At 36.4% G+C, this 26,976-nt stretch overlaps 1 protein-coding gene and 1 pseudogene across 1 annotated transcript in view; both read right to left on the bottom strand.

The window, feature by feature from the left end:
- Window positions 1–26,976, bottom strand: part of ZFPM2 (zinc finger protein, FOG family member 2) — a 478,247-nt gene that overhangs the window by 423,452 nt on the left and 27,819 nt on the right. The gene's annotated exons all lie outside the window — the stretch shown is intronic.
- Window positions 9,936–10,107, bottom strand: LOC112066550 (uncharacterized; annotated as a pseudogene).

Here is a 26,976-nt window from a genome sequence, read left to right on the forward strand (position 1 = left end):
ACTGAACAAATCTGCTTGGCTCTATTTCAGGACACTGATTCTGCTGTAGTTACCAATGGGCAGAATCACTGGTTACTCGAAGGTCACATGGAGAAGTGTGACTCTCTCCTTGGCTTCTTCCTTCTTTGCCTCTGCACTGGTAAAAGACCAGAGGCGGTACCTACAGTTGTTCCCACCACCCTCTGCCATACCCCCCCTTTTCTATCTTTCCCTTCTCTTATGAATCTCTTTCCTGCAGGTAGGAGGCTCCAGGCTACTCTTGACTCCTCTTGACTCCCTTCTCTTCTCTCCAACTCACCCTACAGAACTGGTCAGTATTACCCAGGCTTTCTCCATTAATGAGGCCCCTGTTAGATGTCTCTCTAGCGAATTCTTTTCCTTTCTGAAGTGTGATAAATCCTAAAATTCAGATGTAGGTCAAGTTTTCCTATCCAGGTTGCCATGGAATGGAGAAACATGCAAGAATTTTAGGTCCTTTGGACAAATATCAAATAATAATAACAAAATATTATGGTATCTCCAAATTCATTGCTACAAAATACTAACAAGGGCTTCCCTGGTGGCGCAGCGGTTGCGCGTCCGCCTGCCGATGCAGGGGAACCGGGTTCGCGCCCCGGTCTGGGAGGATCCCACATGCCGCGGAGCGGCTGGGCCCGTGAGCCATGGCCGCTGAGCCTGCGCGTCCGGAGCCTGTCCTCCGCAACGGGAGAGGCCACAGCAGAGGGAGGCCCTCATACCACAAAAAAAAAAAAAAAAAAAAAAAAAAAATACTAACAAAGATATCATGGGACACTTTATCTGAATACTTAAAATCAAATTGCACTACATACACCAGGAACAAAAACACAAAAGATTCATAGCCTGGGTTCTGGCACAAAGTCCCTGGATAGTAGACTAGGGACAGAGCCCTCATTCTACCTATGAAAGAAGTTCTAAAGCAAATAAGATGTTGACTTTAGTCCCATAAACTTGAACTACTCTATAAGGAATAATATTGGCAAATCCAGGTGGTCATTTTGGACTCTGATTCAGTCATTAACTAGTTACCACTCTGGGTGGTTTCCCGCTTCATGCCACTACTTCCTGGACTGTGCCTGTCCACTTGACCAAACATTTTTTGTCTCCCCATGACATCATCACCTTACTCTTTCATTTAAAAAAAAAACTCAGCTTTAAAACTTATACTTAAGTAACTTGATAAAATGTCCCAAGGCTGCTTAAAACCCATTGATATGCATCTTAACTCATGAAGACTTTATTTAGCAAGAAGTGCATCTTTCATGAATAATTTTATAAATAAATCACATTATGCCATTTCCTCTATTAGAAAGTCTCACCAAGACTAGATTACTGTGTGTGGATTTCTTGAGAGTTGGGGCCATGTCATATTCCTGTCTGATTTCCTAGGCTCTGCACATATAAAACTATTTGTTATTTAATAGCTATTTGTTACTTAACTGAAAGAGATTATATGTATCATATGAACTGAAAGCCCCAAAAAAGGAAAAGAATTGATACCCCATTTATATATTAAAGTTTGCCAACCCCAGCATTTGAACAACCTTTAATTTTTTTTTTTTACACAATCTCTAGTTCATTCCTTCTTTTATCATGACTTTAAGCCCTCCTAGCCCAGGTGTTGGCTATCTGAATGATTCAATCAAAGATGACCTTTTTGTATGAAGACGGAGGTAAAGAAAATGCTTATTAAAAGTCTCTGCCTAAAAAAAAAAAAAAAAAAAAAAAAAAAAAAAGTCTCTGCCTTTTGTATGTCATCAGTTAGGAGCTTTCCTTTCCCATCTGATAAAGGGACAATGTTTTCCTTTATCATTTTCGTGGTTTTAATGTATTCAAAAGAAAAAACATATATAGTTTTCATTTTTCTTTATTCTTTCTTTATCTCATTTGTTCTGTTTTGTTGTAGTTGTTGCTTTTCTCTGACTTGAGCACATAATTAGGTACTAACTCCTAGGCAATTTTTTTGTCAAATAACCTACCTTCTGTTTCTGTGGCACTCTTTATTTATATTCTTAAATCACTGTATTCATCCATGTGAGATTTCTTTTTCTCTGCCTAACTAGTATGTAATAACAATTATGGCGCCGGCAGAAAGCCACTGCCCTAGGAAATCCAGACTACTCTTTGTCAGATCCCTTTAAGAGATGTCATGAGATTGAAGGGGAAAAATGTCTTGGTATTATAAATGGAGGTTTAGGAACAGAGAGAAAGGAAAATAAAACTGAAGAAAGGTAATAATAAATGGGCTTAGACTACAAGGTCAGCAAAATAAAACCTCAAAATGATTTCTAGGGGTTCTTGATGAGAAAGAATCTTGTGAAAATATAAATGAATATTTACATGAATGAATGATTGGCTTAATTGAGGAAGTAAAAATGGAAATATGGGTTCTTTTGACTCTTTGAAGATCTTTTGCTTTCATCTTGAGCAAGTAAGAAAAAGACCCACAAGAAGCATATAGAGAGCAAAGAAGACGAAGGCAATTTGCCAACAAGAGTAGTTCTGGCCAACAAGAATAGTAATGGACTTCTTGCTTCCCAAAGGCTTAAAGGTAAGGAATATGAGATCTAAAACCACATTGGTCAGAGCATGCAGTGGCTTTATGCACATGAAGTGGCAGATGATCTATGGATTTTGAATATTATTCATACCTAGAACATTTTTCTCCCATTTTCTCTACATTACCTTCTTTATTTACAAAATGTTTTAAATTACACTCTACTCTGATCATCATCAACCTTTCCTTCCTTCCAGATATAATTCTGAATATGTCACACTCCTAATGGATACAATTTAGAAGAGCTTTCCTTTCCTACTTAATTTCCCTTCTTTCTACATCACAATATTATCTCTAACATAGCTCAGGAATATGTTTGGTAATTTGCAAAGTTCACTATCCTTCAAGAAAATGTTTGAGAAAAGCTTTCTGCCACTATTAGGCATATACCAATACAGACATATTTAATTAACCTTAGAACACTATAGTGAACATTCTATTCTAGTGTATCCATCACAGTTATACTGACCTTTGGGTACTTTTGCATGTCATACTTTTATCTACTAGAAAGCTCAGTACACGTTTATTGCTGCTACTACTACTACTACCACCACTGTTATTATATTTATCAGTCAGAACCATCTATTTTTCTACTTTTTACTTGGTATATTTTAAATCTTCAAAAGTTACAATATTAACAGAGTAAACACGCATATATCTTTCACCTAGAATTACAAATTGCTAACATTTTGCCACATTTGCTTTATGTCTCTTTCTAGGTAATAATAATATCATTTCACTGAAACATTTGAAGGTAAGTTGTAAGCATTATGGCCCTTTATCCTAAGTATTCAGAATGTATGATCTTAAAAACAAGGCCATTCTTATGTAGTGATAGTACATCTCACTAATTAGGGATAATTAATGTTGATAGACACAACTATGTAATATAGAGTCTATATCCAAAAATTTGCCAATTATCCTAATAATGTCCTTTATAGCACTTTTTTTCTCCAGCTAACAATCTAATCCAGCTATCATATTCTACTCTTATGTAAGACAGCATCACCTTTCTTTCTCTCACAACGTATGCAAATAATCTATATGTTAGTTTCATACCTCTAGCCACAACCCAATAATTTAACACTCCTGCTCATTTACAGATTTCCTGAATTTGAATTTGTATAACCATCTGAGGAGTCTAAATCTTGGTCTCTTTTCCTTCATGACCTTTGGATTACTCTGAAGAATCTATGCTCTTAGATGACTTCTGTAACCCGTACTTATCCACATAACTTTTGATCTGGTTGCCTTCCTGTAAGATTTACAAACTCTTCTTAAAATCCCTTTCAGATCTTGGATGTGAGCTGTATAATTATCTCCATCCTTCATTACTACTGGAAAAGCACATTACAACCCAGGAAAGCTAAGTATGCAGGTATATATCATTTAGCCATCTAGATGTCCATTATCAGAATGTACCAATCCTTAAAAAATTCAGCTCTTTTGGACATACATGACAGAGAGAACGCTACTTGATTTCCTATCTCCTTTTCCTTGCTATAAGTCTTATTTGACTAGCTCCATATATATCTTAGAAACATTATAGTTTGTGGACCATGGACTCGCACACAGACGCATGTGAGTGCACGCGCGCGCGCACACACACGCACGCACACAGAAGCAATGGTATTAAATAGAGGTGTAACGTTTCTGGAGTTTCAGGAATCTCTACGTAATATTGAATTCCCGGGATTCAAGACCTACAAAACACATGTCTAATTTAGCATCACAGTGTCAGTAGTACCCAATAAATTAAAGGCCCACAAGTACAGAGTTAGGGAATCCTCAAAAATCCATCATAAAGGTGCATCAAGACAACTGCTGTTGTGTGTACACATAGTGCAATACATGTAATGAAATGTAATGAAGAGCTCCAGGTTTAGTGTTAGACAACTTGGGCTCAAATCCCAGATCTGTACTTCCACCAGCTTTGTGACCTTGAGTAAATCACTTTACCTTTCTCTGCCTTAGTTTTCTCATCTGTAAAATAGAGATCATACTCTATAGGTTAAAACAATTCACACAAAAACTTTGCAACGTGCCTGGCACAGAGCCAACCCTCAATAAGTGTTATGATCAAAAGTGTGAATGTGGTGAACTTGCTCTTGGTTTAGTGTTATTAATTCCACCAATCAGAGTCTGCTGAAGACCCTCCTACTGGAATAGCTCCTTCCTTTCTCAGATTTCCACAGAGCTGTGTTGTATACAGTATAACACAAATCACTAAGATGGAGTCCCTGCCCTTTGAACATAATATCTAAAAAATGATGCAAAAGGGTCATGTAGCCCAACCTCCCATTCAATGCTTTTCCCTTTATAATATCGCTGAAGGATGATTAAACACTGCTTGACCTCTTCCAAGATGGTAATTCATCAAGTCACAATTTGGAAATAAAAGAATTATTAGACAATCCATCCATATTCTTAACTGATATTTACCCCCCTATAAAAATGTCTATCCACTAGAAAGAAAAACGAGCATTTCATTTATTAAGTACTATGTGTCATGAAATTTACATGCACTGTCCCTTGTTATCCTCTTATGATGTTGTTTAACATCATGAAACAAGTTCTTTTACTCCCCCCATTATGCTATGCCAGTTTTGCACTTAATTTACTTTGCACTCCAATTTCAATGAGTAGTTTTTCAGTAGTTTACTGGTGCTTCATCTGAAAAGTGGGCCAAGACTTTGAATCATTACCTAGATTTCCTCTCATTGTTACCATACACTTTAACATATTACTCTAAAATACTTCTCCAAAATTTTCAACATAATTGAATAAAACTCCCAAAGCAAATATTCACTATCACAATCATAAATGCACATATACATACTATGCTAAATGATTATTTATTAATTTAATGTCTGTTCATGCCTTTCAGTGACGTTTTCTACCATAATCCTGTCACATCACTCTCGCTCTCCTCATAACCACATACTGAGGCAGTTTAGACAAACTATATAGCACAGGTCCTTTTCAGAAAGAAAAATGAAACTCTTGGCTTATTGGATAGAAATGTTACAAATTATCCATCCAAAGATGGATAGATCATAAACTTGACCCTCTTTTTAGCTTTGTATTAGGACTGAAATAATTGATACTGACAGAAGAAAGAAAGATTCTTACAACCATAAAAATCACTTTGCTGCTACCAATATAACTGAATCCTACCTCTAATGGATTATGTGGCCAGGCCAGCCTCATAATAACATCTAGTAACTAACTCTGTCCATACGCTGGTGTTCAATGGCCAAAGACCCCATTTAATTAAGAAGATGGATTTGTATGTGCTAATAATTCAGGTTAAAGCTCTGAGACCATAATATTACTCAAGCTAAAGAAAAAAAATCTTTTTAGACCACCACTTTTTTCTTACTGAGTACAACCTCCCATTTCTCTAAGATACTCAATCAAAAGTATACTTAGAATATCAGTTATGTTTTAAATATATGAAAGCATAATATTATTTAGCACATGTTTATATAATTCACGTCAGGATAATTGTCTTCAATTTTTAAAACAGATCCTCTTTACAAAGAGGGATTATTAATCTTGTGAAAACCTGATGTTGAGATAAATCTGCTTATCAGGCATAGACATGGAAAAACATAGCCAGTTTAACTTAGGAGCAAAGTTATCTAGAAATAACTTAATGGGCCCCATCACGTGTGGTTTTATATATTTCATTATTTGCTCCAGTCATAAATCATGACATGTATACCCCTGGCTAAAACATCTTCTGGGAATAAAGCTCCTTCATTACAAAGTTAATGTTGAAAAGTACTTTGTAAATCAAATGAAACAGAACCACTGGGACTCAGACATGAACCTCAAAAAGTTCCTAGGTCAAAGCTACACATTGTCTCAGGTTAAACAAAGATAACAGAAGTGACCAGTCCTAGACAATGCTGAGATATATTTTTGTCGAGCAGCTATTATACACCAGACACTTTGATGGGCTGTGCCCATACAGCACTGCACCAGACACTTGTATTCAGCTTCCTTTCACTGTGGTGATCACTCTCTTCACTGTAAGGGCCCCTGGGATCTCCAGTTCAGTCATTTATATCCTCTTGACTGACCTACTAATGATACTTGAATTAGACACACTGAAATTAGACATGATGTGTTCATCCGGCATGTGCATTCTAAGTTTTTCATCTCTATTGATAGAGAGGGCCCATCCAGCTAAGGCTAAAGGAAGCCCATTCCCAGAATTGTGGGCAATGAGAGTTACCTGTTGCCAATTCTTCTTCCAGAATCCAGAGCTGTGACCCAGGTTCCCCCAGTGCACTTCCTTTCTACAGAAATGTTTTCTTTCTTCACCAGAGCTCAAATCAAGCATCGCCCCCACTAGTTCTCATTTCAGCCAAACCTACTCTTCTCTTTCCCATCTTGAAATTTATCAACAGTAATAGTAAAAACTAGAACAAGGGAAAGAGGAGTTATACATTCCACATTCTTCCAGATAGGGCAAAATACAGTCATTTTGGGCTTCCCTGGTGGCGCAGTGTTTGCGCGTCCGCCTGCCGATGCAGGGGAACCGGGTTCGCGCCCCGGTCTGGGAGGATCCCACATGCCGCGGAGCGGCTGGGCCCGCGAGCCATGGCCGCTGAGCCTGCGCGTCCGGAGCCTGTGCTCCGCAACGGGAGAGGCCGCAACGGAGGGAGGCCCGCATACCACAAAAAAAAAAAAAAAAAAATACAGTCATTTTAATAATGGAAGTTGAGAGAAAAGGAATTGGGGAGGAAGAGAGTTGCCATATTCTTAATGGAGTATGCAGTTTCATAATGAAAAAACTCAGGAAAAAAATAAAGCAAAAAACAGTGCTCTTCCCATTTGCTTTGTATAAATATCCAGTACTTAGGGTCAAGCATGAATATTTCAGTTTAACTTTTCAATTCCTATAACACCTACGTTACTCTAATCAGGCTCAAAGTGATAAGAGTATATGACCAGCAGGTAAAATTCACAAGGCCTTAGATTAATTTAGATAGCATTAATAATAAGTACCACAGCAATTATCTCTCATCTCCTTAAAAAATTCTCCTTATTGTATGTTTATCCAACTTTCCTAACTTACAGAAATTTAATATAAAAATATCCTCAGTATGGTACATCTATCCAACTTATTTTCCATGTAGAGATTTATTATCTCTTCATAATATCTCTTTAATAAAGAATTAACACCATTTGTGGGAACTAAACAAATGCTTATGTTAAAAGATGCCTCTCCAGTGCGTCTAGGAAGTATCTAGAAATCTTTACTCCTAGATCTCTCACTGCCTAACAAGAAAACTACCCTCACAGTTAGGGATGGGGAGTCTGAGGGGGAATTCAATATTGCGGAGCGTGCCTGCGGACTGAATTATGTAGCGTGCCATAACCTCCACACACAATTAAAAGGCAACTGACATCAATTCAGTGTTTTCACAAGTCATTACATCATTCTGCAGAGTCACCATGATCATCTGTTTTGAGATATTCCAGTATCAAACAGGCTATCAAACAAGACACTTGGTTTTAACCACTAATCCATCAGCAGGAGTGAGTTAACTAAACAACAAATATATAAAGACGGGGCCAGTCTTACACCAAAGCTTTAACAGAAGCTGAAATGATCACTGGGGTATTAGAAATCATCAGTCTTTACAAAAAAACTCTGAGGATCCTGAACAGCATGGAAAACTAAATGGAGGGAGGAATTAAATTAAGTTGTTCCCTTGAAAAGTGCCTACATTTCCAAGTTCCCAAATGAAACTGAGGAGTCTCCAACTTGCTATACACCAAGAGGCCGGAACCCATGCAGCTGAGTCAGGTGTTTCATGCTGAGTTCATCAGTCTTTCTCCTCAGGAGGTCATTCTGAACGGACTAAAAGAGAAATCATTTTTATCCTCTTTTAACCAGTATGGTTTGATTTGGAGACCTCCCCCACTACATTTTGTTAAATAAACAAAAAACCTGACGCTAACTGCTGCTTGTTGATCATACTGGATGAAGAGCCGAAAATGCTTTTTTTTTTTTTTTTTTTTTTGTGGTACGCGGGCCTCACACTGTTGCGGTCTCTCCCGTTGCGGAGCACAGGCTCCGGACGCGCAGGCCCAGCGGCCATGGCTCACGGGCCCAGCCGCTCCGCGGCACGTGGGATCCTCCCAGACCGGGGCGCGAACCCGGTTCCCCTGCATCGGCAGGCGGACGCGCAACCACCGCGCCACCAGGGAAGCCCCGAAAATGCTTTTTATGGCAAACAGAATCCTTTTTAAACCCAAAGTCCATTACCTGTACTGGTCACTTCTACAGACATCATCAACTTTAAACATTGAAATTAAATATCTGATCCTGGAATTTGCTCCATTTCTTATACAGGTGCTACCCTAAGAGAGGTTCATCATCTACTGGAAGGAGTTTTAACTGGTTCTAGCAAACATGTTCTAAGCAATTTAAGTCTAGGATTTCTAGTCCTAGGATTTCAGATCTGAAACTGCTTTTATACTGTCATTCCAAAATTCAAATGAGATTTTTAATATTAGCCATGAGAAGAACAGACTTGCAAATTGCAAGGTCAATGATCTCCTACTTATCTATCACTGAATCTAAAATTATCATATATTTGGGACTTTCCTGGTGGCTCAGGGGTTAAGAATCCACCTGCCAATGCAGGGGACACGGGTTTGATCCCTGGTCTGGGAAGATCCCACATGCCGCGGAACAACTAAGCCCGTGAGCCACAACTACTGAGCCCTCATGCTGCAACTACTGAAGCCCGCGTGTCTCGAGCCTGTGCCCCGCAACAAGAGAAGCCACCACAATGAGAAGCCTGTGCACCACAACAAAGACCCAATGCAGCCAATAAATAAATAAATAAAATAAAAAATAAAATTATCATACATTAGCTTTGTCCCATGAGTTTACCAAAGCTCACACTGAAAACATGCCAAATGCCCTGATACCTAACAAACCGGAAGGGACGGGCCAAGGCCTTCCTTATACCAGCACTCATGAACTAGGCTGGGCTCATCTGGGTGAGTCCTAAATATGTTTGGAAAGCTGAGAGCAAGTTGAGATAGGAGGGCCCAGGCCTGAAAAGTTTAATGGGGAAGTGAGGGGAAGGAAGAGTGAGCCAAAGAATAAAAAGGGAAAAACTAAACGGGAGTTCAGGAGGACAGTAATGATCAGAGCCTTAGAAGGCCAAAGACCACGGCTGTGAAACTTCGGAGCTTTAGAGTTAAAAGCCAGCTTCTAGGGCTTCCCTGGTGGCGCAGTGGTTGCGCGTCCGCCTGCCGATGCAGGGGAACCGGGTTCGCGCCCCGGTCTGGGAGGATCCCACATGCCGCGGAGCGGCTGGGCCCGTGAGCCATGGCCGCTGAGCCTGCGCGTCCGGAGCCTGTGCTCCGCAACGGGAGAGGCCACAGCAGAGGGAGGCCCGCATACCACAAAAAGAAAAAAAAAAAAAAAAAAAAAAAAAGCCAGCTTCTAAGGATGTACTATACTACACTTGATCTTAGCCAAAAGGCCGAGAAGCGATAAGGATGTACTATACGTACATTAAGTGGATTGCCCAGCTGGAGATAGTTGCTGTCTAAATGTCATAAAAGAATTTCTTTTTTATAATTTAGAGATTTGAGGATTTTATAAGAGCTCTCCCATTTGTTTTGGCCAACAGAACACATCTTTGTCAGCCCTGTAAAATCAAGGATCCACCTCTTTTATATCTCGCATCATGGATATATACATAGATTTATCAAAACAGACACAATCTCTATATTACAATTATATATATATCACAATTACATATAAGTTTGGAGGTTAAAATTTCAGGCAGTTTAGTCACAATGAAATAGGGTTTTCCAATCTCTTTAATGGACTCTGACACATTAGTTGAATCTAAGATCTTTACTAATTTGTGCTCAAGATGAGTACATATACAATTTCCCTGAACCTCCCTTTTCCCTGAACTTTTCTCCTGATTATAATTTAAATAAAGTCCCATAATTAATTTTCAGAATATAAATGTCTCACTCCTACTTGCCATGAATCATTTTTAATTGTCCTATTTCTTGACCTAGTAATTATTGCTTGTCTGAATTACATTTGTTTTCCCCTCCCCCAATCAACCAATCTAGACAATATGTCATAACATTATAAAAATTTACAAGTATATGTTACAAACCAAAATGAAAAGCTATTTTTTATAAATACACTCAATTATTATTTTATGGATGCCTTTATCGAGCAACCATCTATTCAACCCTCTAGTAAGAAAGCTCCAAATGAGTCTTAAATATGGGGAATACTGCTTATATACTACTAATACCATAAAGATTGTCTTAGTAAAGTGGAGCTCATATATATAGGGAAAAAATGCATTTTAAGTGTCCCCAAATTTTGAAAAAAGGTATACAAATAAAAATCTCCATCTAGAGTCAGAATTCTGGATTGAAGCTAAAACCAGTGTATAGAATTGGTGCTGACTACGCCTATCTCTTGCCCACTATGTATCCTCCTCTTTTTTTTTTTTCTCTGAAAAAGAAAATATGTTAACTCAGTTTTCAAGAAAAATGCAAGCAGAAAGATAAGCTGTAAACCACACACCGAGCAATACCTATTCATCTGTTATTTAAAACAATTTTGAGAAAATTAGAGGAGGGAAAAATTGACCTTAGACAATGGGTCTTCTTCCTTCCTATACACTCAGAGCACATGGTCCACACAGCTCCTTAGGATTCCACATGCCTTGTTTTTACTAAAGCTATCTGTCTTTCCCAATCCTTTGTTAGTGTCTCAGAAGCAGGAACTAGATGTCATTGATTACTGCACCTTCCACAAAACGTTAGCACATAGCCTCACGCAAGAGGCCACATGTCGTGGTAGAAACACTGTTGCTTTGGGAGTTAGACAGTGCTGCGTTTGTATCTCACACATGTTCTTAATTTCTCAGAGCTTAACTTGAGGTGTCATTATAAGGACAATATGAGATAATCTGAATTAAAGTATATAGCACAATACTCGGTACAGGAAGAGCACCCAATAAATATTCATTTTCTTCATTCCTTCCTTCATTGAAAAAATAAAAGTAAAGTTCAAAGAAGACATGTTACACAAGTACTTTTATACCAAATAATTTGGCAATGCTTCCACCTTAGAGCCACTGTATCAAATGATCTTTTAAAATGCACATTTGATTGTATGGCCACCCATACCGGGCAAATTTAAATGTTTTCTATATAGTTAGTAAGCCAAAGAGATAAAGAAAAAAATACTTAAGACACCGCTAGTGTCACAGATGAAATAAATACAACATAATTTAAAACTTCATCAAGGACCTAAAACCCTAAAAGACATACTAAGAAGTATTTTAGTAAACATGAAATAGTCAAGAAGCCTGATTTTCAAAGAACCATATAAATGTGATTGGAGACACACATTCATCCTGGAGCACTTTCATAAATCTCTTGACAAAGTAAACAAGCAAAGCAAAAAAAAATTGGCCAATAGTACTTTCTCCTGTGATAGGTGTCTTAGCACCCTCCGAAGCTCTAAACAGAACGGGATGCCTTGGGACTTCCCTGGTGGTCTGGTGGCTAAGACTCTGTGCTTCCAATGCAGGGGGCATGGGTCTGATCCCTGGTCAGGGAACTAAGATCACACATGCCGCGTGGCCAAAAAATAAAATTAAAAAAAAAAAAAGAACTAGCTGCCTTGGGAAATATCATTAGATAATAAAATCAACAGTTAAACCAGAAGAAAACAAAGTAAAACAAAACTTTTATTTGTGACTTCCCATCTAGGGGTTACCCTCCCCACTTCCAACCCAGGGAACTCTGCAGCAAAATTCTGGGAATCAAGCAATCAAATTTATCAAATTTAAACTAAATGGCACACAAATGCCAAAGTTACAAACAGGTTAGTTAAGAATGCTACTTCCATATTTGGGCACACTGGCATTTAGTCACTCACGGGGAATACCATCTTGAGGAAAGGAACTGTGCTTCATTTTCATAGTATGCCTTCTTCATCCTCCAAGAGCCTAGCATTATGATACGGATAAGTATTTAAACAGGGTCAATAAAATTAAAATAAATGAACATAATAAACAAAATGTAGCAAAAAAAAAGGAAGCATGCTAAAATCTCAGTCTTTCTAAATGAAGAGGAGAGCCTACTATCCTCACAGTATCTCAGCATCACTAATAGTAATAACCCTCTAGGGCATTATAACTTTTCAGTATGTAGCAGACATAACACAAATTCAATACAATCGGTTAGACGTAAAATACAGACAGCACCAGTATCAGGATCAGTCAGCCCAGATCCAGTATAATTATAGTCACCTCATAATATTATACAACTTAAGGAGATAGAGAAAAAATTCTGGCAGGGTAAATTCTACCTCTACCTAAATAAATACTTAACAGTTCATATCCAGTATGATTTTACTTCTCAGTGCCTTGCAAGTTGTAATTGTGTCTCACATCTAAGTTATACTAAATTGACAATGCCAAAAATTATCTTTATACCCTCTACAATATATTGTAGGATTTCTAAGAATATCATAAACACATACACATTCAGACATACAGAATCTATTATAAACTTGTAATTTCTATAAAGCACTACTATGAAAGTTCATTTTTCAAAAAGGGTTCATGTAAGTGTAAAAGTTGATGTAATCTATATTTTTAAATGACATTAATTAATGACATTATTTATGTGATATTGCTAGACAGATCAATATAAGACTAGCATATATATGTAGCACACTGTGAAAACAAAGATTTCAAGAAATGTTCAAGTTATTTTAAAAGTCCTGTATTATAACCAATATAGAACTCCATGTCACTTGTCTAACATCTAAATATGTAAAAACAGTTAATTGTAGGAGATCAACAACCTCTGTCCTTCAGGGAAATATCCATCTGATCAAGTTGTTCGAAGAATCTGAAATCTGACTCATTCTGCAGATAGTTTCCTGTATGTTGAAAGAACACGGCCATATGCCAAAATGAAACAAACCTAAGTGGCAAAATTGGGCCAGAATAAGGTTGTTTTCAGTTGCTTTCATTCTCTGCTAGGCTGGAAGGACACAAAGATAAACAAAACACACATTTGTTCTTAGAAAAGACTGTGAAATTTCCACAGCTTATCATAGTGATCTAGCTCTGTAGTTTACATTTTAATCAGTTCAGATGAATCAATTCAGAATACCTTTCAGAATACAGATGAAAACTGTGAAATGACCAATATTAGAAAAAAAAACTTGATTCAAATTGTCAGCATTTTATGATGATGAATAAGAGATGAAAAATCACTAGATATAGATTGTTCAATTGAAATATGGAGGATAGGTTTGTCTGATAATGCATGAGCTGACCTCTGGGGTTCCATAGACCATTAACTCTTACACTTGAGCAAGTATCAATATAAGGTTCAACTGGAGAGCTCGTTACCCTGCAGATTCCTGGGCTCCATCTACAGAGATTTTGTGTTGGTTGTCTGGGGTGGAGCCCACAAATTTGTTTTGTTAAGCATCTTCTGGGTATTGCTGATGGCTTTGGTCCATGGACCAACCACATTTTGAGAAACTGTCATGCACTGTCTCTGGTTCTGGGATTGGTCCCCTCTGCATTCTAGGACCCCATCACAATCCAATTCTGGTCACAGCTAAGTCACATGAAAGAACCCTAGCAAAAGTTGAGAAATATGCATTAAAAATGAATCTTGAAATCCTTTCCCAACATAGTTACTAAAACCAACCCCATAAATGCTGATTTTCTAGCTCGAGTTTTGTGACACACTAGGTTATCGCCAATTATCTCCACGGGTGATATAACAGTTTCACAAAATTAATTTTACTCCATTTTAACTGAATGTGGTTCACATCTGGAAAATGAACGCAGAATGTGTTGGTTGAAGTGAGAGTAAAGAACAGCTGAATCCATTAACTCTGCTCCTATAACCTAAAGCTCTTTGCTTAATTTTGTTAAATTCATTAAGGATTTTGCTTTCAACTCGGACCTTGTGCCTCATTCTAATAGAGTGGCAAAATGGTATGGTCAAGTTGCAAACTATTTATGGAAGGGTAATTACAAATATGTAAAGGCGCTGATGAACCCAGTGAGAGGCAGTGGCAGGGTGGCACTCCACTCTATGGTTAAGGAGATAGATGACTTACACATCCTTCCTTTCACTAACGTACTAGCTCCAAAATGAGTTATTGAGAACTAAAATGATAGTTCTTAAAACCTGATGATTTATGCCTATCTTCGGGCTAGCGGTAATTACTTTCTTAAAGAATATATTTTTTCCAAAGTGGCAGAGTATCTTTCTAGAAACAAATATAAAACGTAATTTCCAAGCCTTTGAAAAAAAGAAAAAAGCTTGTTCAAAATATATGAGAAAATATTATTCAATATTTCTCCCAGTATGTTTATATAGCTAGTTATGAATTTCTAATGTATAGTCTGTTTTTAAAAGTCAAACAAAACATGAAATAAATGCTTACCACCTGCTTACCACCATGCTTTGAAAGTTAAGGTTTACAAAAAAGCAAAAGAGACATAAGAACTATTTCTTTTTCTGTCCTTAAAATGCTTGCACTCTTCATAGGGAGACAAAGCTAACATAAATAAATATATATATTTTATAATATAGAAAACAAGTTTTAAAATGCCTGACACTATTATTGCAATAGAAATATAAAAAGGAGTAATTAGTATGGATTAGAAGAATACTGGAAAGCTTCTTGGAGGATGCACCTTTTTAATGAGAAAGATTTAGATGATGGAGGGGAAAAGGCAGGTCCTTTTTTACAAACAAAAAGCGAGAAGCAGGGACTTGAAGTGAATGTGTGTGTGTTGGGGGAGGGGTGTAGGAGGAGCCCTCCTGCCTCACTGAAGCAGAGGCTCTGTATGAGCTGGAGAACAGGAGAAATAATTTGAGAAAGGGAAAGTAATACAAATTATGTACAGTCCTAAAACCAAGGCAGAAGAAGTTGTACTTAATGAAGTAGGTAATAGGGAGGCACAGAAGACTTTTAAGCAATCACAACCATGTTGAAAATTCCTTTTGGAAGATCAAGCTGGTAGACTTGAGTGTGGAGAAGGGTGAAGTGGTAACAAGGAGAAACAGAGGAAAGCTAAAAGCATTACAGTAATCAACTGTGTGTTTGTGGGAGGGATCATAAGCTATAACAACTGCCGAGGAAAATAACTAAATTTGGACAAGAAAAAAATCCATCTTTTTTATCTGAAATTAGGAAGGTATTTCCGTGCATGTGCATGTATATATACATATGTATGTGTGTATGTGTGTGTGTGTGTGTGTGTGTATATATATATATATATATTTCTCTGATATGTTGGTTTATATGTATAGTTTCAATATTCACAGCACCTACCTTTATAAGAAGTGCAGGCCTGGAGGAGGTGAAAAGCAACATAATCGCTTATAGGTTCTTAGATCACAGATCCTTTTGATCTTACAAAAAAGAAAAAGTAAGGAATGAGAAGGAATCCACTAAAAGTGTGCAAGGAATACAATGGAGCTGCGTCTAACTTTTACTGTTGACCACTCAGTCATTTAATAAATATTTAATGAGGACCAATCATGTACAAGCCAATGCCTTAGGTGCAATGAACAAGGCAAACACACCTAAGGTCAGCTGATAACTCCTCGGAGCACCGTGAATACATAAGACTCTGTCCTGTTCTTCTAAAGCAGTCAAACTTGAAAACCAAGCACCAAAGGGAAATCACTGCTCTCTCTCGAACAATGAACAAAACTGCTTCATTCTTTACTAAGGAAAGTCTGAATTATGGGATGACAAAAAAAAGGTGGAATCCTTCTGAAAGTGGAAAGTTTAAGCACAGTTTGTCATAGTTCCCTTTCATAAAAACTTCCATGTAAGGAGTTTATAGTATAGCTTTTATAGTTCAAAAAGATGTAATCAAACCAGGTGTTGGTTACCAAAAATAAAAGAGAGAGGGAGGGAGACAGGGCATGCTTAATCTTTTCCCAGTGTTATCCTTTCAATAAGAGAAGCACACATTTTTGCCAGTTCATTACAGAACCTGATGACATTTACATGTTCAAACACATACTCCATTCAAATGAATGCACTGTGATTATTATAATTAAGCTCCTACCTGAAATTTATAATATATGCTGGAATAAATTGCATTTCTTTATTTTATTTTGCAGTCTCCTAAACTGTATTGGTCAGAGTGCCTTTAGGCATATTTGCTACATATATAAATCTAAATGGCAAAAGCAAATAAATAAATGGCCTTGTGAGCAAGCTCTCTTGCTATTTCTAGTTTTCCTTCAAACAGAGAGAAATAAAATGAGAAAGTAAAAGTAAGTAAAAATAGGTAACTTTAATAGCATCTTTAAATTTTAGGTACTCACTGACCAGAAAATTGAAAATCAAGCTTGCTTGACAAAAGTCATAGTGAATGAAACTATTACTATAAAAATTTTATGTATACTGATCTATAGTGTCCCAACTTTTTTTCAAGTTATGGAAATCTTCAAGAGTCCAAAAAAACAAAACTATTACCAACATGAACAGATCGATTAAACAGCCAAAAAAAGAACAGGAAAACAAATACCAAAATACTGGATTAAAGAATTCTTGACTGGAGAATTTTCAGTGCAAAACTCCTTAGCACCATATGATACAAGATATAGTATGATACAAGAGTAAGCATGACAAATCCAACCATTCAGTTCTCATCAGGTAAAAAATAATATACATATATATACACACATATGTGCATATATATGTCACTGTAATAGCGATTTATAGAACCAAACATCAACAAACATCAACATATTTTATTTTGTCACATGAAAACAGCAATGATGCTACAAACTATGTTAATACAAGAAATAAAGTTTTAAATGACTTTAGAATGTCACCTTAAATCTCCCATCTTTTCAATGAGTAAACTCTCATGTTAAAATACAGTGTCGTTTTAAACCATTAAAATCACAATAAAATAACATGTTACATTTGAATCTACAGACACTTTAAAACACTTAAAGGTTTTTTTAAGTATCATCCTACTACATATAATGTTTAAAATTCAAAAGTTGCACCGCTTCTCATTTTAATGTATGTGGTTTTGTTGAACAATTAAATGCATCAGACAGAACACAATTAAGGAATGGAACAGCAGTATTTGTTTTACCCTCTTTGAACATACAGATGTTAAATGATCATACCTCACCAGTACATGCTTACTGCAACTCATGTTTCATTTTCCAAATACTCAGGGTTTAAAACAGAGCAGACTGCACTTTTGATAACATCTGCTACAACAAATAACAAAAAAAGAGTGTGAAGTCTGATGAATGTTTAAACAGAACATTTTTTATAGATCAGCTAAATCTTTTCTGCTTTTTAATTAAAAGTAAAGAAAATGGAACTTAATTATCCTGTAAAGATTAGCTTGTGGGCATCTTCCTGTAAATTACTTCTAATTGAAAGCAAATTGTCAAGTGACATTCAAAGTACTGTCCTTTAAAACACAGCTGTTCTACTGCTGATTTCAGTGCATTGCAGTGTTTTCTTGTTACAATATGGCATATTTGAATATTTTAACAATTTCACTGGTTTTGTATAGATCTCCATTTAACATATCTTAATCACATTTCTTCCTGTAAAAAAGTTAGCATCCATAAGTGGTTTGCTGCCTTTGGACCAGCCTCTCATGACAGCTCTCCACTGAGGTTTACTTTTATAGACTTGTTTACTTAAAGTACCACTACTGGTACTTCCTGGACAATTATGGTCCAGGAAGTGGGTAGTTATACTCATCAGACTACTGTCACAACCAAATCTTTATGATACCTGTATAATTAAGTCACAGTTTACTGATGCTTTAAAATGTATTAAAAATTCAAATGAGGGCTTCCCTGGTGGCGCAGTGGTTGCGCGTCCGCCTGCCGATGCAGGGGAACCGGGTTCGCGCCCCGGTCTGGGAGGATCCCACATGCCGCGGAGCGGCTGGCCCCGTGAGCCATGGCCGCTGCGCCTGCGCGTCCGGAGCCTGTGCTCCGCGACGGGAGAGGCCACAACAGAGGGAGGCCCGCATACCACAAAAAAAAAAAAAAAAAAAAAAAAAAAATTCAAATGAAACATACTAGAAACTGAAAACTAACAATTTTTCAGAATTTAACATTTAGTAGAAACTCTGGTCCTTTAAAAAAATTTAAATAAACACCTAAAGGGCAATATGAAGACAGCTAACATAGGAGTTCTGATATAAGACTTTAATATGAAGACTAGTAAGTAGCAAATGAGTAACACAAATGCACTAACGCGCAAAACCCACTGTTTCTGCTACTGTCCACTTCCATATTTATCCATCCGCCAACTATTGTTGGTTGGTTACAATTGCTTGGCACCGTACTACGCTCTGGAGGCATCGCAAGAAATAAAATCGGCAAGAGTCCCAGCTCTAATGGAACTTACACTTCAGAAGAGGGAGAAAGAAGATTAATGCTAGATAATTCCTGGTTCTTGTGTATAGACTGTTTAAAACAATCCAACAAGAATAACAAAGTCCTTGCTTGCATGGAGTACATAGTTCAGGTGATGATAAGTGCTCTGGAGAAAAATAAATCAGAGTAAGGTGACAGCCACTGACAAAGGAAGGAGACACTATCCTATATGGGGTGGTCAGGGAGGCCTCTCTAGTAAGGTGACATCTGAACAGAGCCCAGAGTGGATTTATGGTGAGAGAAAGACACACACAGTGCGCAGTATGACAGTACAGGAAGGAGTCCCTTCAGAAGAACTAGAAAAGGCTTCTGGAAAGCAAAATTTTGACAGTCCAAGAAAATAATTAGAAAAAGACCAAGTTAGGAAGGTGAAAGATTATTAACCATAATGTTTGAAGATTTACATGTTTGCTTAGGTAGTAGTGTGACTCAAACCAAGAACCCAACTAATACGACTTATCTTCCTCAGGTAAATAAACTTGTTCCCAATTTGAACAAAATTTGAACAACACTAATGTTGCTCTTCAGAGTGAAATAATCTGTATGAGTTCCCCTAACTGTAACTGACTGGTATAGATAATCAGGTAGGTAGGTAGGTAGGTAGGTAGGTAGGTAGGCAGATAGATAAGGTTTAAATATTAACATTTAAAGATTTTTTCAATAAGCAAAAAGGCATTCTATAACAGTGCAAGGTTAAACCTTAACTACAATTTGAGCTCTGCTTTTTATGGCAATATTTATGGAGACTGAGAAAAGATAACTAGAAAGCCAAATCCTGACTTTTATTGTCATCTGCTCAAGTATATCAGCATAGCCAGTATATAAGAGGGAAAAGAAAGATGATAAAATAGGAACTTTGGATGTTTTTTTAAAGTCACATCAAAAGAAGTGAAAAACAAAATGCAAAAAAATGAGCACTGCCTAGACTTGTTTACAAATTAAAGTCGTGCCCTTCCTTAGCGTTGAAATGGTGTGGGCTTACGTGTTGCCAATATCATAAATGCCATTAATTATCTCTAATGAAGTTCACTGAAGGGGTTTAAAAAAAAAACTATGTCCTAGTAATTATGTAAGTTATAATTGAGATTGTTACTATATAGAAAAAACACATTTAAAAGCATATAATGAAAGAAGCAAGCATATCTTGGTTAGGAATTTAAAAGCTGTTAAACCAAGCTTCTACTATGGGCACAAAATTAAAATGCTATTTTATGAAGGAACATTTAAACCATCCAGCAGTGTGCAAGATCAACGCAACACTACCCATGTTGTACCCAAGGCTCGGTCCCAAATGTGAGAAGCCTAAAGTTTAGATTAGGCACCAGTTAGCCATAATTAAGTTTAGTATAAGAAGTCCTCTAAATTAGCAGCTTACTCACTTCAGTGTAGGTAAGAACAACCTGGAGGACTTGTTAAAATCCACCAATCAAGGTTCTGAATCAGTAGGTCTGGAGTTGAGTTCAGGAATTTGCATTTCTAACAAGCTCCCCAAAGGCTGGTGAGGCTTCTGGGTCCTAGGCAAATTGCAATCATTTTGGTTAAATAATTTCTCCACCAATTAAATATTGTAAGTTTTGTTTTTATATAAAAATTGGACCACTTTATCTAAAGGGAAAAATGGTTCCCCATCTTTTTCACAGCAATAATCTGAACATACATTTTAAAGAAGATTAATATTTGATTTGGGGAATAAAGAAATATTTCTTTCCTATTAAATATTCCAGATTTCATTATTTACACTTCTAATCAACATTATCTGTAAACCAAATTTAATCATTTGATATGTAGAGACAGTGGGCACAATTTCACAGCAGCCCAGATCCCAATGAAAGGATTCTGAGTCAGGATCTTTAAGTACAAAATTGAATTTGTACCTAAATATTCTAGTTAGATTTGATGTTCATTTCACAACTTTGAAATAAGATGGAATATAGTAATTTTTATATCAGAGAAAGTATGACTTAAATTTGTATCCTCCCAAAATCACTAATAAATAGATGAATGAATGAATAAAGCAAATCCTAATGTGCTAAAATATGCACTAAGGTGAGAATTTATTCATTTGCTCAGCGCCCAAAAAGAAATAGAATTTGCCTAATTTTTTCTTTGCTCTTCCCCTACCTTGAGAGCCATCTTTCCCTCCTTCCTACCAATAATCTTCCATTTCCTTAAACTTTCAGCTTAAGATTCAGTCAATACAAAAGCCTTCCTATCTAACTTAAATCAATCTACAGTACTCTATCCCTTTATTTATCTAATATTTCTTCTCTGAATAACTTTACTACTCAAGTATTTCATAAACTTTAGAGTGGAACCTTCTGTCTCCTTTTGTTCCCAGAGCACCCAGAATAAATACATAATGAGGAGTAGGTTCCCATGTTCCTTTACATTTTCAAACCCACCCTGGCCCAGGAAATCATTATTGCACACCTGAATTGCTTTAACAGACTCTCAGGTGGGCTGCCTGCCTTCAGCCTCTGTACAAATTATGTCTGATGATATCACTCCCTGCCTAAAAACGTGCATTGATATTCCAGAGTCAATGAGTTCTAGAATTTCTAAGGATGTAGGAACTCTAAAACTCTAATACCAAAGCTATAAAAGTGTTTTTCTTTATCCTTTCCTTCTGCACTCTAACCTCCTAAAAAGTACTATATATCCTTTAATCCACTAATATTACTGCTTGAAATTTATCCTTCCAGAAAAACCTAAAAGAAGTAAATGACTATATGCATTAATTTAGTCCTTTCAGTGTTAGTTATAAAAATTAAATACTAGCCAAATGCCTTAAAATAGAATGTTTAGATAAATTGTAGCAAATCAGCTAAGAGACTACAGGGCAGAATGCAAAATTAAAATCAATAAAACCATCTAGAAGTATGGAAAATATTTCTTCTTACAAGCACAATAAAATCATATCTATACTATGATTACATATGTAAATATAAATATACAGAAAACAAAAACAAACAATGTAATAGGGTAGTCAGGTATATTTTCTGTTTATATTGTTTTTGTAAGAAATTGAGGTCAGTACGCATCAAATACAGACTTCTTCATCTTCTATATCTCCATCTCTGGAGTTATACAATGTATGTAATGAGCTTTATCATTTAGAATGATGATGCAGAGTTTCTATAACGTCCTAAATTATACGTTCCATTATGTTCACTTAAACTGAACATAAACTTCAATTGAGAATTTCAGTAAAGGTTGTAATAAAACAGAGTTTCTGGATAACCATCAGTTAAGTTCAATTAATCAAAAGACCCCATGGTTCATTCCAGGTTTTACCTTGTATTGTGCACAAGAATAACTAAGAGCAGATGGGTTTTATTGTCGCTTTCTTTGTTACAAGGTTTGTATACGATTACAGACCACGCTCCCCGGGCCCTCAGAATTGAAAGGGAATTGAGCGGCTGAAGTCCAGGCCATTCCTTTGAAAAGGAATGTCTTCCACTATTTTTCTTCCGTGTTACATTGCATTTTCATATGGACCTAACTACGGATAAATAAAAGGCAGAATAGCTCCATGACTGACTTATTCTCATTTCAAAATTCTGGCGTTAAAAAATCCAGTACCTAATCAGTTAATTCTAATGCCTACAAAGACTTTGCGTGTCTACTAAATAATAGTACAACCTTAGAGTGGGACAATTTAAACACAGGCTCCTTGGGCTCATTTATCATCTTTTTCTGTAACCCCATAATAGTTCTTTTGGAACTGAGGAAGAAGATAAATGGATTCCTGAGAAACAAATATTTACAAACCTTTTGAAAATGCTTTTTAAGTAGGAAAGGAAATAGTCTATTATCTATGCTGATCATATGAGAATTCACTACACAGGATCCAAGTAGAGTGTGTGCTGTTCAACCTCATAATCATTTGCAAATAAAATGAACCAATTCCAGATTTCAAACTTATAAACGAAATTCCAAATCCCAATCATCTTTTTACATAATTACAAAAGGGGATGCTGACTTCCTATTCTTAAATGGATTATCTAATATGTGGAGTGTCTACCAGTACCTTTATTGGCTTACTGTTGTGTACCCCCCCCATTACCTAGTCCTCAAAAAGAAATGAACAGAAGTTGAAATGCAAACACTATCAATAGTAAATTCCAATCCCTGAGTTTCACATGGTCACAGCATGCATTAACCATTCGTATACTTTTTTTCTTAGCTGGAATAAGAAACATTTGTTCTACAGACACAATAAAGTATTTGTAAAACTGAATAATATAAACAATACCCTCAATTTTTCATTTCACTTTACTTATACAAAAAGCCACAGAGAAACACATCAGCATTTTGACCTCAATGAGCCATGATGAGATCTGAGGTTTGTAACTTGATGAGACTCTACTGAGATAACACAGAACCCCCTCCCTTAAATTCCTGGAAAAGCATTTCAAATCATAAGATGGTAGATTATAAATCTTGGCTTCTCATACAAATGACTTTGTTAAAAATAATATATAAAAATGTAACATACAATATTCAGCATTATATAATTATAAATAATACTGCTTTTTGTTGTTACTATTCCCTTGTTCCCTACTACGTGATTATTTATCTATCTACGCATACTATGATGTGAACTGTGAGAGTCACACAAAAGTAATAAAATGTATAAAAAAAAGAAAGAACTTCTAGGACTTACTTCTGTCAATTGATCCCGTCCCCACATTTTAAATATCACTCACACACACACACACACACACACACACACACACCCCTTCTCAATGTTCTCAAGTTTGATAAGGGTATTTTAGAAAAGGAGTTCAATAATACTGCATTGAGGTAATTTATCAGGGTAGCCTGTGTCTTAAACATAACCCTTAGTATGTTTTTCTTTTTTTAATCATTTTTGTTTTCTTTGTTATTATTTTTAATATGGTAAACATGTCCAACGGCTGTAATACGTTTCCCCAATCCCAATACGAATGATAAAGACAAGCTACTAATTTGAAATTTAAACACTTGAATAAGCCAGAAGGGGGATAAAACAGAAACTGTAAGAGAGCGTAATGGAATGGAAATTGCTCAAACTAACTGAGCGACAGGGCAAAAAACTCTGACATATGCCACGGCTCTGAATGATGTAAAGGTACGCCACATGCCACCTTTGGGGTTGGTTGTGTCACTGCTGGTTTGCTAAGCTGTTCTCTCTGCCGTACTTGCTATATAACCACTAAATGTTAGAAACTTCTGTCATCATATTTGAAATATAACCTCTTGGAGAAAAAACAGTAAACTGAGTCCTTGTCTGAGTTTTCACACATGTCATATTGAATATGCATTTACTTTTCACAGTAAGGTTTATGGATGTATTTTATTAACTCTATATTATAATAATAATGTGTTAAAATAACTTAGTGAGACTCTACCAACTCTAAGCTAAATCTCACAAGCTATGAGAAAATAAGGTTTTTATTAATATCAGTGACTAAAGTTTTAAGTTCCATATAGGCTTTTGATTCATGATCAGTAAATTGGATTTTTAATGTTAAAAGAATAATTAGATTGAATACTTTCTTAAAAGGGTATATAAAGGGCTTTCAATAAGTTTTTCTGTCTGAATGCCTAAGGGTTTCCAGGGGATTTTATATTATCTAAAATTGTCTAAAGTTTTCAATAACATCCTTTCTCAAATAAGTGAACAAAAAGACCCCAGATTCACTCCCCATAGCTCTTTGTTTAAAGTTGCATGACACTCCTCTGCTGACTTTCATTCTCTATTACATGTATAGTTGCATCTGGTTTCCTTAAACTATAAGCCACATGAGGATAGGAACCATGTCTCAAAACTGACTAGAATTTACTCAGTGTTTATGTCTGAGATCCATTAGTAGGCATCTTCACCTATAGGACCACATCTTTGTTTTAAACAAGTTTCACTTATTTATTTTTTTCTGATTTTTAATAAAATACGTCCTGTCATGCCTGTGCACATATTTTAAACAATTTTACTGATGTATAACTGACATAAAAACTACACACATTTGGGCTTCCCTGGTGGCGCAGTGGTTGAGAGTCCGCCTGCCGATGCAGGGGACACAGGTTCGTGCCCCGGTCCGGGAAGATCCCACGTGCCGCGGAGAGGCTGGGCCCGTGAGCCATGGCCGCTGAGCCTGCGCGTCCGGAGCCTGCGCTCCGCAACGGGAGAGGACACAACAGTGAGAGGCCCACGTACCGCAAAAAAACAAAAAAAAACCCAAAAAACTACACACATTCAATGCATACAATTTGATGAGTTCGGACACATGCATACACCTGTGGAAACCATCACCACAATCAAAGAAACAGATATAACCATCACCTCCCGAAGTTTTCTTGTGTCATATTCATTAGTGAATATCTCCATCTTGCAGAACCATTTCCACTGACAAAACAGGGTTGTGAAAAGAGCCCCTTAAACCTGGTTCAAACACTGGCTCTGTCAACTGCAGTGTCACCCAAAAGAATGTCTCCAAAATGTGGTTAATTTTATAGTTATCCTATATAAAATAGGATAACTCAGATAAATAATGTAAACAAATTAAATTAAATGTATATAAAATGCCTGGCAGAGTCCCTAATAATACATAGGAGGGTTCTCGAAAGTTTTCCTCCCTTCTACAGAAGTAATATGTAATGCACATATATATATTTAACATAACTGTGTATCACTGATTTCCAGAAGAATGAAGGAAATGTTTAGTGTATTCCCCTCCTATTAAGTTTAATACCATGCATAACACTTAAAGCAAGCATGCCAAGAATCAAATCTATCCACTCATCTACTAGAATATCTATAACATAACAGTATTTAATGTCTGTTTTTCTTTTTTTTTTAAGTTCAAGAGAAATCATTCAAATACTTGTCAATTTCAAGTACATTACAGTTGCTGAAAAATATTTGCTGAAACAAATAAACACTAAAATCAAAGGAAACAGAATATTTAGAAATATTGTACATACGTGTAATAAAATTGACTTTTAAAAAGAAGTAGAGAAAGGTAATAGCACATTCTAGGAAATGATGGAGTCACCAAATCCCATTTCAGAGTTAAAAACATGTCTACGTACTTAAAAATACAATTCATTCTGGAATTACCTACAATGTTGTAACAGAACATCTGAATTTCCAATTTCTCTATTACACCAATCTCAACAAAGATCACACATGAAGGGAATGATATTTGATCTGATATTTTTTTGCACACCAGTTGTGTTTGGACAAGCTGGACAGCATTTTTTCCCCTTGAGCCAATCTGCTCAGCAGGAGATATGAAAAGATCACCTGCTAGCTAGCCATGCACTTGGAGGAACTTCTATACCCTTCGGAAAGCATGAGCTTCCCTGGATGGAAGAAATGATGTTATTGTATATGGAATTCACAGTCATGGCACTATGACTGTGTTATCTCCTGACTATGTTATCTTCAAAATCATAGAACCTTTTTAAAACGAACACCAATAAACTGAAGATGCCAGCACAGAATCATGCTCAACATGACTGCCTTCCAAAAGATGGAAAAAAGAATAAAATTGAACTTTGGCAAAAAGATACAGAGCACTGATCTGTTTCTTTTTCTTTTTTTTTTTTTTTTTTTGATCTGTTTCTAAAGATATAGAAAAAGCTCCAGGTTGTCTGAAGGCATGTTTGGTAACCTATTATTATTGATTAAGATAGAGAAAAAATTCTTTCTTAAAGATCCTCAAAATTTGTTAGCTGGCTTCACTTGATTGGATGTCAAAGTGATTTCATCCCAAAGCATAAAAATGTTTTGAAATCTTCATACATACATTAGTTTCCTAATCAGTAAGATATATACGATAACATGCTTTTACCTTTGCCATGGGAATAATATACACATAAATTAGATTACAATACAATAATAT

Source organism: Physeter macrocephalus, chromosome 15, assembly GCF_002837175.3.
Source record: "Physeter macrocephalus isolate SW-GA chromosome 15, ASM283717v5, whole genome shotgun sequence".
Taxonomy (NCBI): Eukaryota; Metazoa; Chordata; class Mammalia; order Artiodactyla; family Physeteridae; genus Physeter; species Physeter macrocephalus.